General features: G+C 51.3%; 1 protein-coding gene across 1 annotated transcript in view; it reads right to left on the minus strand.

Annotated features, from left to right (window-relative positions):
• The window catches only part of SAMD11 (sterile alpha motif domain containing 11), a 397470-nt gene that overhangs the window by 348579 nt on the left and 34607 nt on the right, over positions 1-14284 (minus strand). The window lies entirely within an intron of this gene.

Here is a 14284-nt window from a genome sequence, read left to right on the forward strand (position 1 = left end):
TTTACCCGCAAAGGCCAGACAGAGAGTCTAGAGCAAGTCAAAGACAAAGAACCAAAAGTTAGACAAGAGCATGTAAAGCCACAGCCATTGGGGTGAAACCTTCATGGGAAAGGGCAAGGAGAGGTTGAGTAATAACAGAAGAGTAGACCTGGAGCTTCAATAACCATTTAAATTCCTCCATCTGAAAACGCTTTGCATGAGGTGGGTGTGAACCATTCTCCTTGGGTATGTCTACACTACCACCCTAGTTCGAACTAGGGTGGTTAATGTAGGCAACCGGAGTTGCAAATGAAGCCCGGGATTTGAATTTCCCAGGCTTCATTTGCATATTGCCGGGCGCCGCCATTTTTAAATGTCCGCTAGTTCGGACTCCGTGCCCGCGGCTACACGCGGCTCGAACTAGGTACTTCAGATTAGACTTCCTATTCCGAACTACCGTTACTCCTCATGGAACGAGTCTCCAGCGGATCCCAGGCTCCGTGCAGCATTTCCCCAGAACCCAGGGTCTGTTGGAAATGCCTCTCAGAACCCGGGGTTAGCTGGGGAATCCCCAGCTGACTCCTGGCTCCACAGCGCTTCGGAGTTTCAAAGGGGCAGCACCACACAGATGAGCCATGGATCAGCTGTGCGGCGGCTGCCCCTTAGAAATGCTGCCTTGGGGTTTCAAAGTGGCAGCGCCGCACAGCTGATCCCCGGCTCAGCTGTGCTATGCTGTTTCTTTGAAGTACCCCTTCTTTTCCCCCTCCCCTGCCTGCTGCCTGTATCTGATAGAGGCAAGCAAGGAGGGGAAATCGACTAGTCAACTAGTCAACTGACTATCGGATAAGCATTTGCTTATCGGGCAGTCTACTAGTCAACTAGTCCTTAACATCCTTATACCACAGTCACTCTGATCTAGCCTCACACATTTTCAAGGGAGCAACAGAAAGCGTGGGTTAACCAGGGATGAGCATGGTGAGGCTGTGAGGAGAGACAGGGTGATCGGGGAATTAGAAAGTGCTCTGGAAGGGGAGTAGGATTCAGTGAGCAGCAGCAAAAGATTCTTTAGCAGTGGGATGGGCTGCAGGGCTGAGAGCTGTGTGCAATCTGCAGCGTTCACACAAGGGGAGGGTTAATGAAACAGGACTAGGGAACAGAGCACACCAAATCCGAGCTGACATTCTGGCTACGGGGACCTCTCCAGGCTGGGGAAAAACCCAGCAAACTCACTAGGTTCTATTTTCTCCCCTGCCTGAGGACAGGCTCTGGGGTGGACCTTCACCTTTAATCTCATTGCCTCGTTTGGACGGAGCATGTCTGCAGCAGGGCCGAGATGACACAGGGCTGGTTTGTCTGAAAGCCTTTGAATGAACCCCGGGTTCTCCTGCTTTAATCCCACAGACGCCACACACTCAGCCACTTGCAGCCGGTTCTCCCAGGGTACCCAAAAAGGGGCTGTTCACAGCGTTTCAAAGGAGGTACAAAGAAGGGTGCATCTTTGCAACTAACGGAGCGCTTAATTCGAACTAGCTAGTTCGAACTAGGCTTAATCCTCGTAAAATGGTTTTCCTAGTTCGAACTAAGCGCTGTGTAGCCCCTTAATTCGAACTAGTGGGAGGCTAGCCCTCCCCAGGTTTCCCTGGTGGACACTCTGGCCAACACCAGGGAAACTCTTCTGCCCCCCTCCCGGCCCCGGACCCCTTAAAGGGCTACGGTGCCCGTGCCAGGTGCAAGCCTGCCAGCACCCAGCCAGCAGACCCTGTACCTGGCACGGATCGAGCCACCCACCCGATGCCCCCCAGCCCTCCCCCTCTTCCCGGGACCAGGCTGGCGGCTCCCGGGAGCTTGCCCGGGACCGCAAGAGGCGGGCACCCGCCTGGGCTAGTGCGGACATCGTGGACCTCGTCCACGATCTCCGCACTAGGCACAGGAAAGTGGCCAGCTAGGGCAGGAGAGCTGCCAGCCTGGCCACCCAGGAGCAGGTGTGCAAGAGAATCAAGGGGGTCCACTGAGACCCCCGACCCTGAGCCCTGAGCTTACAATGGCAATCTTGGGTCAGACCAAAGGTCCATCTAGCCCAGTAGCCTGTCTGCTGACAGCGGCCAACCCTAGGGACCCTGGAGGGGATGGACCGAAGACAGTGACCAAGCCATTTGTCTTGTGCCATCCCTCTTCAGCCTTCCACAAACCTTGGGCAGGGACACCACTCCTACCCCCTGGCTAATAGCACTCCATGGACCCAACCTCCATGACTTGATCTCACTTCCCTTTAAACTCTGTTCTAGTTCTAGCCTTCACAGCCTCCTGCAGCAAGGAGTTCCACAGGTTGACTCTTTGCTTTGTGAAGAACAACTTTCTGTTACTAGTTTGAAGCCTGCTACCCATTCCTTTCCTTTGGTGTCCTCTAGTCCTTCATTATGGGAACTAATGAAGAACTTTTCTGTATGCACCCTCTCCACCCAACTCCTGCTTTTAGAGACCTCTATCCTGTCCCCCCTCCGTCTCCTCTTTTCTAAGCTGAAAAGTCCCAGTCTCTTTAGCCTCTCTTCATATGGGACCTGTTCCCAACCCCTGATCATTTTAGTTGCCCTCCCCTCTCCCACCCTCTCTCTTCCCCTCTCCCACCTCCTTTTCCCAGTCTCCCCCAGTTTTGTTCAACAAAGACAGATTCCATTTTTGAACACAATTGTCCTTTATTTTGTACATCAAGAAGAGGGTCTAGGGAAGGGTAAGTGGAAGGAGGTGAGGGAGGAATGGGGTACACGCCCCCAATGGGGAGGACTGGGCTGGCTCTGCGGGCTTCTGGGGGTGGAAGCTCTCCTGCAGCCCCCCAATTGCCCACTCTCCCCAGATGGCAGCCTGCGGCAAGTGCAGCCGGGCTGATGGCCGGGTGGTGTGATGTGCCCAGTGTGGGTACTCCGGGCAATCCAAGCCAGGACTGCTTTGCAAGTGGGGCACCCCTGAGAACTGTCTGTCCGGGGTGGGGGTCGAGTCCCTTTAAGCGCAGCCCTCGGCTAGCCTGAGACAGCATCTCCATGCTCTAAGTCCTCCTCTGATGCCCTGCCGGCACTGCTTCCGGCCATCCTTAAGCCTGGTTCAGGGTCCACTTAATGTGGACATGCTAGTTCGAATTAGCAAAACGCTAATTCGAACTAGTTTTTTAGTCTGGATCCGTTAGTTCGAATTAGCTTAGTTCGAATTAACTAATTCGAACTAAGTTAGTTCGAACTAACTTTGTAGTGTAGACGTACCCTCAGTCTTAACTAGTCCACTCCCTGAGGGAAATGGTTAAAAGCAGGGAGAAGGGCAAAAACGAAAGCCTACAACTACTGGACTGGCTTGCAGGCCATCTCGGACACCACAGAAGATGTACTGAGGGTTTGTGTATCCCTGGGCAACAGATAACAAAGGAGTTACAGTAGAACCAGGATGGTTCAGAAGAAAACCACAGGAGTTTATCAGCATCCTTGGAAAAGGCATGATTATGCCCAGATGGTATGTGTTGATTGGAACATAAACTATGCCACAATAGATTCAAATTGGCATTTAAATTAGGTAGCAAGAGAATATGAGCATAGTCAAAGATACTCAACAACAATGAATCGCTTAAACACGTTCGAAGCAAGATGCATGCATGATTGGCAAACCCTTTAGTACCTTACAGTAAAGTAGCAGGGAAGTGAATTCCACTTCTCAGGGCTCTTTTCATTGCAGAGGACAATGGGCAGATTGCTCATCCACGGGCTCTCTTCACAGGAAAGCAGCATGGCCGTAACAGACAGACACCCAAATCCCTGAGGACGAAGCTCTGGCACCAGGGCCAGACTGCGTTCAGAAGGGTATAAAGTCTCCAGTAATGGACATGTGGATGGAGAAGACGACACACAGTGACTGTTTCTGGAGCAATTGGAAAGTCACGGACATGACAAAAGTGGCAAGGAGTCCTGTGGCACCTTATAGACTAACTGAAGTGTTGGAGCATAAGCTTTCGTGGGCAAAGACATGACAGTGGTTTTTAAATCCCAGCAATTAAGATGGGCGAAACTGACTTTGGTTCGAGGGAAAGAGACTGGAAGTCTCACTAGGGGTGGAATAGCGCAATACCCTGAGGGCGCCAATCCAGTTTGGCTTCTGGAAGGGCAGATCATGACTCTGTACTCTGCCAGGGTGAAATTCACCCCTCTGCAGAGGTTTGTGTAGCCTTTGCACCGAGCTCTAGAAATTGTGCTTGGATCTCAGGCTGGCCCTCTGCACAAGGGTGAATGTGACCCTTGGAACAATAGCGCAAGCAATCAACAAGGGCAGCGTGCAGCATATCATTCAACCTGGAGAACTCCAAGTGACTGAGTGAAAAGGGCTCCCATTGATGTGTAGGCTTGCAGCGTCACATGCTTCTGCTGGACAATTCCATTACCAACAATAATCTCTATGGGTAGGCTAGTTGTGATTTTAGGGGCCTGACTTGTGATGCTGGAGTTCTTGGGGGTGGCAGTGCTGCAGCCTGGCTGTCGTTGATTTGATCTAGCCTGGCAGTGGCCATGGAGGATGGTGGGTATTCACATTCCCGATGGTTGATTTTTTTTGTAATGGGGGGAGAATAAAAGTAGAGGCAGTCTGGAGGGTGAATCAGGAACATCATTTTCCCCAGGCTGAGGCTTCCAGCCTGCGTGCTCAGTAATTTAATTTTTAAAGCCTCTATAGGAAAGCACTTCTTTAAAGGGTTTTGGGGGGTTTTGAAAGAAATATTGACAGTGCCCATCGGCAGCTTCCCGTAGGGGTGTAGTGTCAGACCACATTAGCCCTTTGCAAATGAAGAAACAGATGCAAAGTCTGAAGCCTGGGAGCAAGCAGAGCTGCGGCAGCAGCCCAAGCTTCATGCATGCTAATTCAGTTTAAAGAGACACTCATGCTTTCCAACAGACAGCTTGGGTACTTTGTCAGAGATACTTAGAAGCTCAAAAATAAACTCTCCTGAAAGGACTTTAGGACAAATGTACAAAGGTATTTAGGTGCCTTAAAAGTTAGTTGCCTAGAGCAACTTACAAGTGTCTGGGGCCTTGTCTAGACTTACCTGGAGATCGATCTTCTGGGGTTTGATTCAGCAGGTCTAGTAAGGACCTGCTAAATCAAAAGCTGATGGAGACCGCATCTATCCCAGTACTCCACAGGGTCATGAGGAGTAAGGGAAGTCAATGGGAGAGTTTCTTTCACCATCCTTCTACAGTGGGGCTTCCAGAGAAATTCAGTTAAGGTACGTAGACTCCAGCTACGCAATTCTCATTACTGACGTTATTCCGAAATAACAGTGCATGTCTGCACTACAAGGTTTTATTTTAAAAAATGTCAATCTGGAGGATGTCTTACTCTGATTCATGGTACTCATTTCACAAGGAGTAAGGGAAGTCGAAGAACTTCCTGCTGTGTAGACAGCGCCAGAAGCAGAGTTAAGCTATTTTGACTTAAGCTATGCAGTTGACATAGCTTAATTTGACGTTAGCCTTGCCGTGTAGATGTACCCTAAGTGCCCATGTGCTTCTTTAGGCTCTTTATTCTTCTCAATTTGTTGACCATTCTTTCCCCCTGTCCCACTCCTGCTCCCAGGGTGTTTCGTAAGAGGCATGAAATTAACACAGTTTTTTGGGGTTGCTTCCTTGTTTATGCATTATGACCACGAATAATTTCAGCAGAGCCCTAAAAATAGATTAGATCATTTGAATTCACAGCAGAACTGCCAGTAGAGGGCATGTAAGTCTACGTCTAGACTATGGGGGTTTTCTCGGGATACCAGAAGTATCCCCAAAAAACCCCACCACATCCATGGAACTCATTTGCACTTCCGCTTTTTCTTTGCATAAGTGCAAACACACTCTTTCGGAAGCCCCTGTATTCCTCCTTCCATGAGGAAGAAGGGGTCTTCTGAAAGAGGGGTTTTTTTCCCAGACATTTGACCCAGTCTAGATGGGCCAAATGTCGGAAAAGCCTCTTCCGACAAAAGAATTGGAAAAAGCTACACAAAAGGTGGTGTGCATTTGCATAGCTTTTTCCAACAAAACCTTGTAGTCTAGACCTAGCCTAAGAGTACAACACAACGTTTTGGTGTAGGTCTTTGGGGGCAGGAAAGGAGGAAAGAGGTTATCGGTATGTGCATTTTAATTGAATTTCTAGTTGAAAAAATGGCAGACTTTAGAGAGAGGAACTGAAGATTTTAGAGAACAGAAGATGTTGTTTCGTAACAATTTTAAAGGAGACCAAATTGAAGGCTGAAGTGGCCTTTCCAGTGTCATCGCTGATTAAAAATCATCCTAAAATAAAAAACAACACTGATGCTACGCCCTTCACTGCAAAGCATTATAAACTGTGAAGACCTCAAGCACTTTCAAAAACTAATCAATTCAGCATCAATACCACTGCAAGGTAGGGAAGGGAAGCAGAGAGGAGAAATGCCCCCATGGTGAGTCTGTGACAGAGATTAGAAGAACACAAGGCCTGTGGTTTAGTCCAGGACCATCCTCCTCCTAAACACACCATCTACATTGCCAACGATGGGCCCAGGTCCAGTCAAGTCAGAGAGAGTCCTGTAGAAGTAGACTTTGTCAGAAACCATTTATGGAGAAAATAATAATAAAAAAAAGAGAGCCAAGAGGAGAGAAAGAAATTTTTTGCTGCATTTCCAATCTATGTGGAGACCGAGGCGAAAGATAAACGTGTCCCAAATGCAACAATCAGACTCAGAACCACTCCAGTTCTCCCATGCCTCACAAAAGCGGAAAGGTATGCCTGGCTCTGGCTCCCTAGGGGTGCAAGGGTAGAGCTCACATATGGCCAGTCCGCAAGCAGACTGCTGCACAGAGAACAGCATCTCCCCCACACCTCTTGTAGAGTGTCAGTGGTCTGGTGACAAGAAGGGAGTTTTCGAAATAGCGGAGCCCGTCAGAGCTTTTTCAGCACCCGTATTGGTGAGGTTTGTGGTTTATTTCAGGGCTTGGAAAAGACCTCGGGCAAACGTTCTGACTCTTATCTCTGAAAGCAAAGTCGCTTTTCCACCATCTCGCTCTCCCGCAAGGTCAAGATTAGCCAGATATATTTGCGAGGGGGTGACATGTCCAGGCCTATTGCACCGCCAGACGTCTCCAGGGGCTCACCCGCTCTGCTCAACTGCAGGCTAGCTTACCGACAGACAGAACTTAGTTGATATTTTTAGGGCTGGAATAGGTTCTTCCAGGCTCCCCCCCTCTTCCCTCCCACATCAGAGCTGCCAAAGTACTGGAGCAAATGGAGGCTCCTGTTTGCAAGCTCCCTCCAGTCAGGAGCAGAGGGGTGCTGGTCAGGCACGAATTGTTTCAAAGCGAGGAGTCATTTCTGCCAAGCCTCCGGGAGTCATTCCCCAAAGCAGAGCAGAAGGGGAGAATCGAGTGCTCTGTGTTGCCTGTTCTCCGTAGTCTATCGCCCCTCTAAAGCCACCATCCTCCAAGCAAGAAACATTCCAGCTGCCCTGTGAGATCACAGACAGGCCCGAGCTGTGTCCTATATTGAGAGACGCTGCCTCACTGGCGGAGCCTCTGAACTGTGCTGGGAGGCAGCTGGGAGGGGTTGGCCCCACTGCTCACAGGCCCACAGGGAGGGGCAGCTGCCCTGGGTTCTAGATAAGAACCATCAGCCAAGACATCCTAAAGCTAGACGCCCAGCAGGCGCGGCATGGCAGTAAGATTTAAACCCAAGACAGAACAAGACTGTCAAGGTGCAGAGAGCAGGGTCAGGCCACGTTAGACACAATTCAGAGGGCAATGACAGCAGGAATTAGGGCATCTTCCCAGCACTGGACACAACTGGACATCGACATTGTTACTAGACATCATACGAGACAGTCCCTGCCCCAAGCGCTTACAGCCAGTTCCAACCAGACATGGGCAACGTGCTGGAGGACGAAGGAATCTCACAGCAGCAGAGATGTCTAGGGAGGCAAAAAATCAGGTTGCTAAGCCTGCCACTGCTCAGAGGGGACTCAGAGGCAAGTAGGGTTGCCAGATGGTCTCCAAAACATACCGGACACGCGGTATTTTTCTGGTCGAGCAAAAAAAAAAAAAAAAGGGAACACAGGATAATAAGCCCAGAGCAGCGATTGCAACCCCGACTCCCTGCCACTCCCTCTGCCCTGGCTAGGCTTCTGAAGCACCCAGAGTGGCGATCGCAGCCCCACCTCCCAACTGGGACTCCCAAGCTGGGAGGCGGGGCCACCATCGGCGCTGGGAGCCTGTGATTGTGCAGAAACCTGGCGGGGCCAGGCTGGGAGTCCCATTGCACATATCCAGTATTCTCTGATTTTTCTTTCCAGACAAAGAGCACAAATACCGGACACCTGGCAACCCTAGCAAGGGACATGGCTTCCTTGCCGGCCTCGAATGAGGCTCAACGTGTAACAGAGAGGAAGAACAGAGCTACTTGTCCTAGGATCAGGCAAAGCGTAACGTCAGCAGGTGGAACCAAACCTGGGACCTCTAGAGCTTAGTGAACGAGCCTCTACCGCATGAGCTAAAGACCAGCTGGCCTGCAGCTAAGGCTGTAGAACAGGCCTGGGCAAGATGCGTCCCGGGGTCTGGATCCAGCCCATGTAACGCTTGGATCCAACCTGCAGACGCTGTCTGGCTGTTTTCTATTTATAGTCTCCTGCCCCTGCCACCGAATTTCCAGGTGGTGGCTCAGGTAACAAGATCCTATTTAAATGGTTCCCGGTCGCGGCACTACCTCAGCAAGGGCTGGAGCTGTGAGCCCTTTAAATAGCCACAGCAGCCCGGGGCAGCTGCCAGGCAATATGGCAGCAGTGGGACTGGGAGCCACGAGCCCTTTGCTATGTTTTTAATTCAAAGCCCCTAGCCCACACAATTCTGGGGGGAGGCTAGTCCCTAGCCCCGCCTCTTCTACCCCAGGCCCGCCTCTTGCAGTGGGGGGAAGATGGAGCTGGCCTGTGACCACATACCAAAATTAATTAAGTGGCCCCCTTGTGTAAATTATTGCCCACCCTGGTAAAGCGTAGAGAGAATACTGAGTTTGCAAGTGGTCTCAGTGCCACTGGATGCGACAGTGCACCCCAGCCAGCACGTGTGTGAGTTACAAAAGCTTAGATGGCTGCCAACATATTAGATGGGACATGATCTCAAGGAGGTGAAAAGCAGGGGACAGATCCTTTACGACCATGGGGGCTAGCGGGTGCCTGTCCCGACACAGAGGGCCAAGTTTGCAATACTCTGCCATCTGCTGCGTGTGCACCTATTAGCCCACTAGCGCAAACACAAAAGAGCAGCGTCAGCCGTGGCATCCATTTGCAAGACAGGCATCGTTAGAAAACCAGAGGAGTCTGCACCCTGGCCCAGACCAGTCGCCGCGCCCCTGGGCAAAGAGAGCAGATTCCAAAAGGAATTGACGTTTCTTCCCTTTCTTTCCCTCCTGCCATTTTTATCTTTCACCCAGTGCTGATCTGCCAGAGCTGGAAGAGAGGCTAGAAGAAACAGATCTCGTCCAGCTGCTGGGGACAGCCCGGAGGCTGCGCGGAGCTGGTACTTTGTCCAGCAACACAGCTCAGGGTGGGCAGAGATTTCTCTTCAGTTTGTTTGCACCATTCATGGCAGAATGGGTCCAAAAGTCAGGACCGGGACCTTCAACCGGAAGGGTGGTTCATCAGCTGCTAATTTGCAACACATTTAGGAAAATGGGCAGGAGGCTTCTGCTCCTTCCGGGCACAAGGTCCCTGAGCGATGGATCCTGGGCTCCGTGTTTCCTGCTAATGCCTGGAGAAAGCTGAGCTGGCTCTGTGCTCAGCAGTGGCCTATCCTGGCATCACCCCGGTGGCAACCTGCCCTCCCATCTGCTGACAACTGTCACTCAGGAAGGACAGGCCATGAAGGCAAGAGCAATAGGAGGGGCCCCCATGTTGACACAAATCCCTGAGGGATTCCCCTCCCCAACAAAAACAGCCCCACCGAACATACCTCATTGCCCCCTCCCCCTCTCCTTTCACAACAGGCAGCAGCATTCCCAGCCTCGGTGCCCGTGGGGCCGATTTCACCATCACCCAGCGCCGACAGGGAAGCGTTTGGCCAGGGTTTTCTTACTCCCGTCCCCCGCCTCCCGCCCCCGCCCGTCTGTCCGCACAGTGATGGATGGCTATTGGTTTTGGCTTCGTCCGACAGGGAAATCTGTCACCTCGTGCCAGCAAGAGGTGACAGCAAATCCATCAGTGCGGAGACAGCAGTCGTTTGTGGATCGCTTTCAAGGCTGCCGGGGGCTGGGTTCTTCTCCTCCTGCCACCCCAGCCTGGCTTTTTCACTAGCTCCAGTAAATCATCATTTGAATAAACCCATTCGGGCCCACATCACGCATCCTGGCGCCCGAACTCCACCAGTCCTGAACTGGTAAGCTATCGCCCATTACTTTCCAAAGGGGTGGCGGTGGGTGAGGATCCTGCCACAAGCAGGGGAAGGTGCATGTGTCCTCTGGACAGCTGGGTTCAAGTTCTACTTGCATCCACACCAGGGCAGCCAGTCTTATGAGCTTCCTTTGCCTGGTGCTGTGTGGACGTGAAAGCCTTGCCCCCCAAACTCAGTGTCTATTCCAGTTCTGGGACAGAGGAGGGTGCTGCAGTCTGGGACAGAGGCGCATTGACAAAGCTCTGTGGAGAGCCACGACGCTGAGAACAGAGACGGGTACAAGCTGCTAATCCATTACAGGCTGTCAGATCTCACCCAGAGCTCATACACGATGGTGTGTCCCCTCTGGGGGGTAAAATGTGGGAACTGTGTGGCAAGACTCCTGTGCGGCAGGACGTCACTTAATTTCCTCTCTGCTATCGGACAATAATACTTACTTCCCTGAAAGGTTGCAGCAAAGCTTAATCAATTCATATTTGCCAAGCTGTTAGAGATCCTCAGACAAAAGACACTGATGGAGTATCATTATTTCAGAGAAATACATTCCGTTCACTTCGAAACACTGGGGGCCAGATGATTAGGATTGGTATTACAGTAGCACCTAGAGACCTAGGGCTCCAATGTGCTAGGAGCTGTACAGCCACATCATAAGACTGAGGTGTGGGACATAGGGGCATGCTTTACACCTCACTTTCCCATGCCTGGGGGCTGACCCCACTGCTGGCTCCTCCAGCCCTCCCATTGGGTCCTGCCACCATGCACGCTTTACCAGCCTCAGGGTCCTGCTGCCGCAGGCTTTGCCAGCCTGCCTCTTGGGGTCCCACTGGTCCTCGGGGTCCTGCTGCCTGCCAGCCCTGGGGTCCCCCCACCAGCCCAGGGTTCTGCAGCTGTGCCTAACTGTTGCCCCAGCCTGGGGCAGTGAGTGTTGCCAACTCTCCTGGAATGGACGCCATTTGCAGCAATGGAATCCTGTCCTTCCAGCCCAAGAGAGTTGGCAACCCGATCTCAACAGGCTTAAAAGGTGGGGGTGGGACTCAACACCTCCCCCCAAAAATAGTTCCAGCGCCACTTTCCTGAGAAGCAGCCCTTGCCCTGGGGAGCTTGCCCTCAAAGCTTGAGGTGGGTGTCCAAGGCGGTTTAAAACCACTTGCACATTCCACAATCCTTGAACCAGGTCAACCCCCTCCCTCATTAAGAGCAGCTTTGGGGCTGTTCTATTCTACTCTGGCTGCCCAGCCCCTTTGTGGACATTCCACTGGCTCCGGATTGCTCCGGACACATGCTCGAGACGGAGTGCCAAGAAGGGGGTGCTGTCGGGCTGGCAATGCCCAATTACAAGCCTAATCCTCGGCTGCCCGGTTAAGGCAGCTTTCAAGAAACAGGCAAAAGGGAGAGCCTGAACTGGGTCCTATTTGACACTTGGAGCATGAGAGCCACATGTGACCATCTGAATGTTGCACGGAAAGGCCCCCATCTCATACAGAGCCCGACACACCACTGGTTCCAGACATGCCCGCAAAGTAATGGAATAAGAATCTGTCCCGTCCACGTGCACCCCAGAAGCTCCAGGCATCAGGGTCACTAGTGGCAAACCTTCCTGGGCCGTTCACCAGGAAGACAATGTGGGTTGTGACAACAGCTGACAACAACATCCTAATGTCATCTGAAGGGGCTGTAACTTGGGCTGCATGGCTGGAGCTGCCCCCATCCATCCATGCCCCTCCCTAGCAGCAGGAATTGAAAACCAAGCCAGCCCTAAAAATAAACTGGATTTCTCGGGGCCTTGTATGAGTTTGCCGCCCCCTGAGCCATGACACAAGCCTTAAGAATGGCTAAAGATACAGCACACATGGCCTGCAGCAGCTGAGTGATGGCTCAAGGCAGCTGGGGTGGCAACTGCTCTGTCCTCATGCTGCAGTAAGCTGGGGTAAGGCATAAGCAGAGCAAGCAATTGCTCTGGGACCTGAGCAGCTCAGAGGGGCCCCTTATTCACTTACTATTGTACGCTGCATGTGCAAGGCTCAAAACGATTCATGCTTGGGGCTCCCAATGGGACCTCTGCTTTGGACTCACTCATGCAGGGTTTTCACAGATAAGCCAGTTGTCAATTTCAGCTCCAGACAATAATAGACCTTAAACCTTGGTCCCAAATTCCAACCCCACCTCCCATCCCCTCACGCTCTGGGCTCGTTGAGGGCTGGCAGGCTGGCCATTCAAAGAAGAAAACCCCCAAAGTGAGAGCAAAGCTCCAACTCAGCAGCCGCATGCAAATACGACATGTTCCCTGTGTTCCCTCTAATTGTTACATGCATGGAATAAATTTTATGATGTGCCTGGAGGCATGTGTGAATGTGCACCACCAGTGGACACACATGCTGCCGTCCATGGGTGCTCTGTTAATTCTCCGGACGGCATTTGAATCTCTCCTGCACGGCTGCGGAAGGACTTGGCTTACAGGGAACGCTGCCTCCTACCTATGCCTGGAATGCAAGTTTGAAGCTCAAGAAGGGATCCTGAGAGGCAGAGGGCGCAAACCCCCATCAGGAGGTGTCCCCTTACATCACCCCCGGGGAACGTCACCCTTGTACACAGAGAGTCAATGCAAAGCTAAGGCGCCACTTCAGCCCTGAGCATGTAAGTGGGACCTAGCCTCATGCTGTCTCCTTTGCACAATGAATTCCACCCACCGTGCAGCATGGGAGGAGGAATGGGAGGGTGCCGTGACCCCTGTGAATGGGTTAATCTGTACAACACAGCATACGCCGAGGGCCGCAACTTAAGCGTGGTTGCATAGACATGCAAATAGTGGGTTTTATTGTGATGGTACACACCGGCACAGCGTACAGTCACCTTTTTGGGGATCACTCGCACCGCTTTCCCCCAGCACAGCCGCCAGCCAGCCCTGGGAGCACTCCGACAATTGCCGCACCCTATGGAAGCCTGCTCGGGACACACGGCAATTGTCGGGGCCAAAATGCAGTCGCGGACCCTTTCTCCTGAATCCTCCTTCCCCTCCCAGGTCTCCCTGGTTACTCCCCGGTGGTTTTTTTTTTTTTGCTCGACAAATTTTTATCCGGCAACCCTAGTACCAGCACTTTTTTTTAAACAAAAAAAAGCACTGCATGCAAATATGTATGCAAATATATGCAAATAGCTTCTTTCGCACTGACGGGCATGAATACAAAAATTAAAGCAAGACCACACAACACGCAGGCCCCATTTAAGGCAGTTCTGCTGATACTAATAAAATGCAATAGTTCTGCTGATACTAATAAAATGCAATATGGATTTCCACGCATCTGACAGCACTTTTAATGAGCAATGACAGTCCAGGAATTTAACTACTAAAACGCATCTCAGCAGAAGACCATCACATTGACTGCTTTTTCGTTTCAGCTCCCAGCCGCATGTTGAGCCCCACATACAGGGCCAACTTATCCATTAGGCACAGTAGGCACAGTGCCTAGGGCCCATGGTACTTTTAGGGGCCCAAGAAAATGTTTTAATTTCTTTTAAAATCAGAAGAAAAAAAAAAGAACTTTAGGGTTGAAGAAAATGTTTTAATTTTTTTCTCACATCAGAAAAAAGATGCAACTTTTAGGGCATGTAATTGCTATTAAATTTTGCCTAAAACAGAAAAAAAATAGAAAATGTTGCAGTATTGAAAGTTACATCAAAAATAATTGTTAATATTTTTTTAATGGAGGAAGGGGCCCACGAAGGCAAAGTGCCTAGGGCCCATGAAAGTCATAATGCGGCCCTGCCCACATAAACCCACACTGCACCATGAGCCACAAACAAATGGGCCGTGGGCTGCATGTGGCCCATAGGCCACGGGCTGAGTAGCCTTAGCGTAAGAGCAGCGAAGAGGATACATTCTGCTG

The sequence above is a fragment of the Pelodiscus sinensis genome, chromosome 24 (assembly GCF_052426305.1).
Source record: "Pelodiscus sinensis isolate ZL-2025 chromosome 24, ASM5242630v1, whole genome shotgun sequence".
NCBI classification, from domain to species: Eukaryota; Metazoa; Chordata; order Testudines; family Trionychidae; genus Pelodiscus; species Pelodiscus sinensis.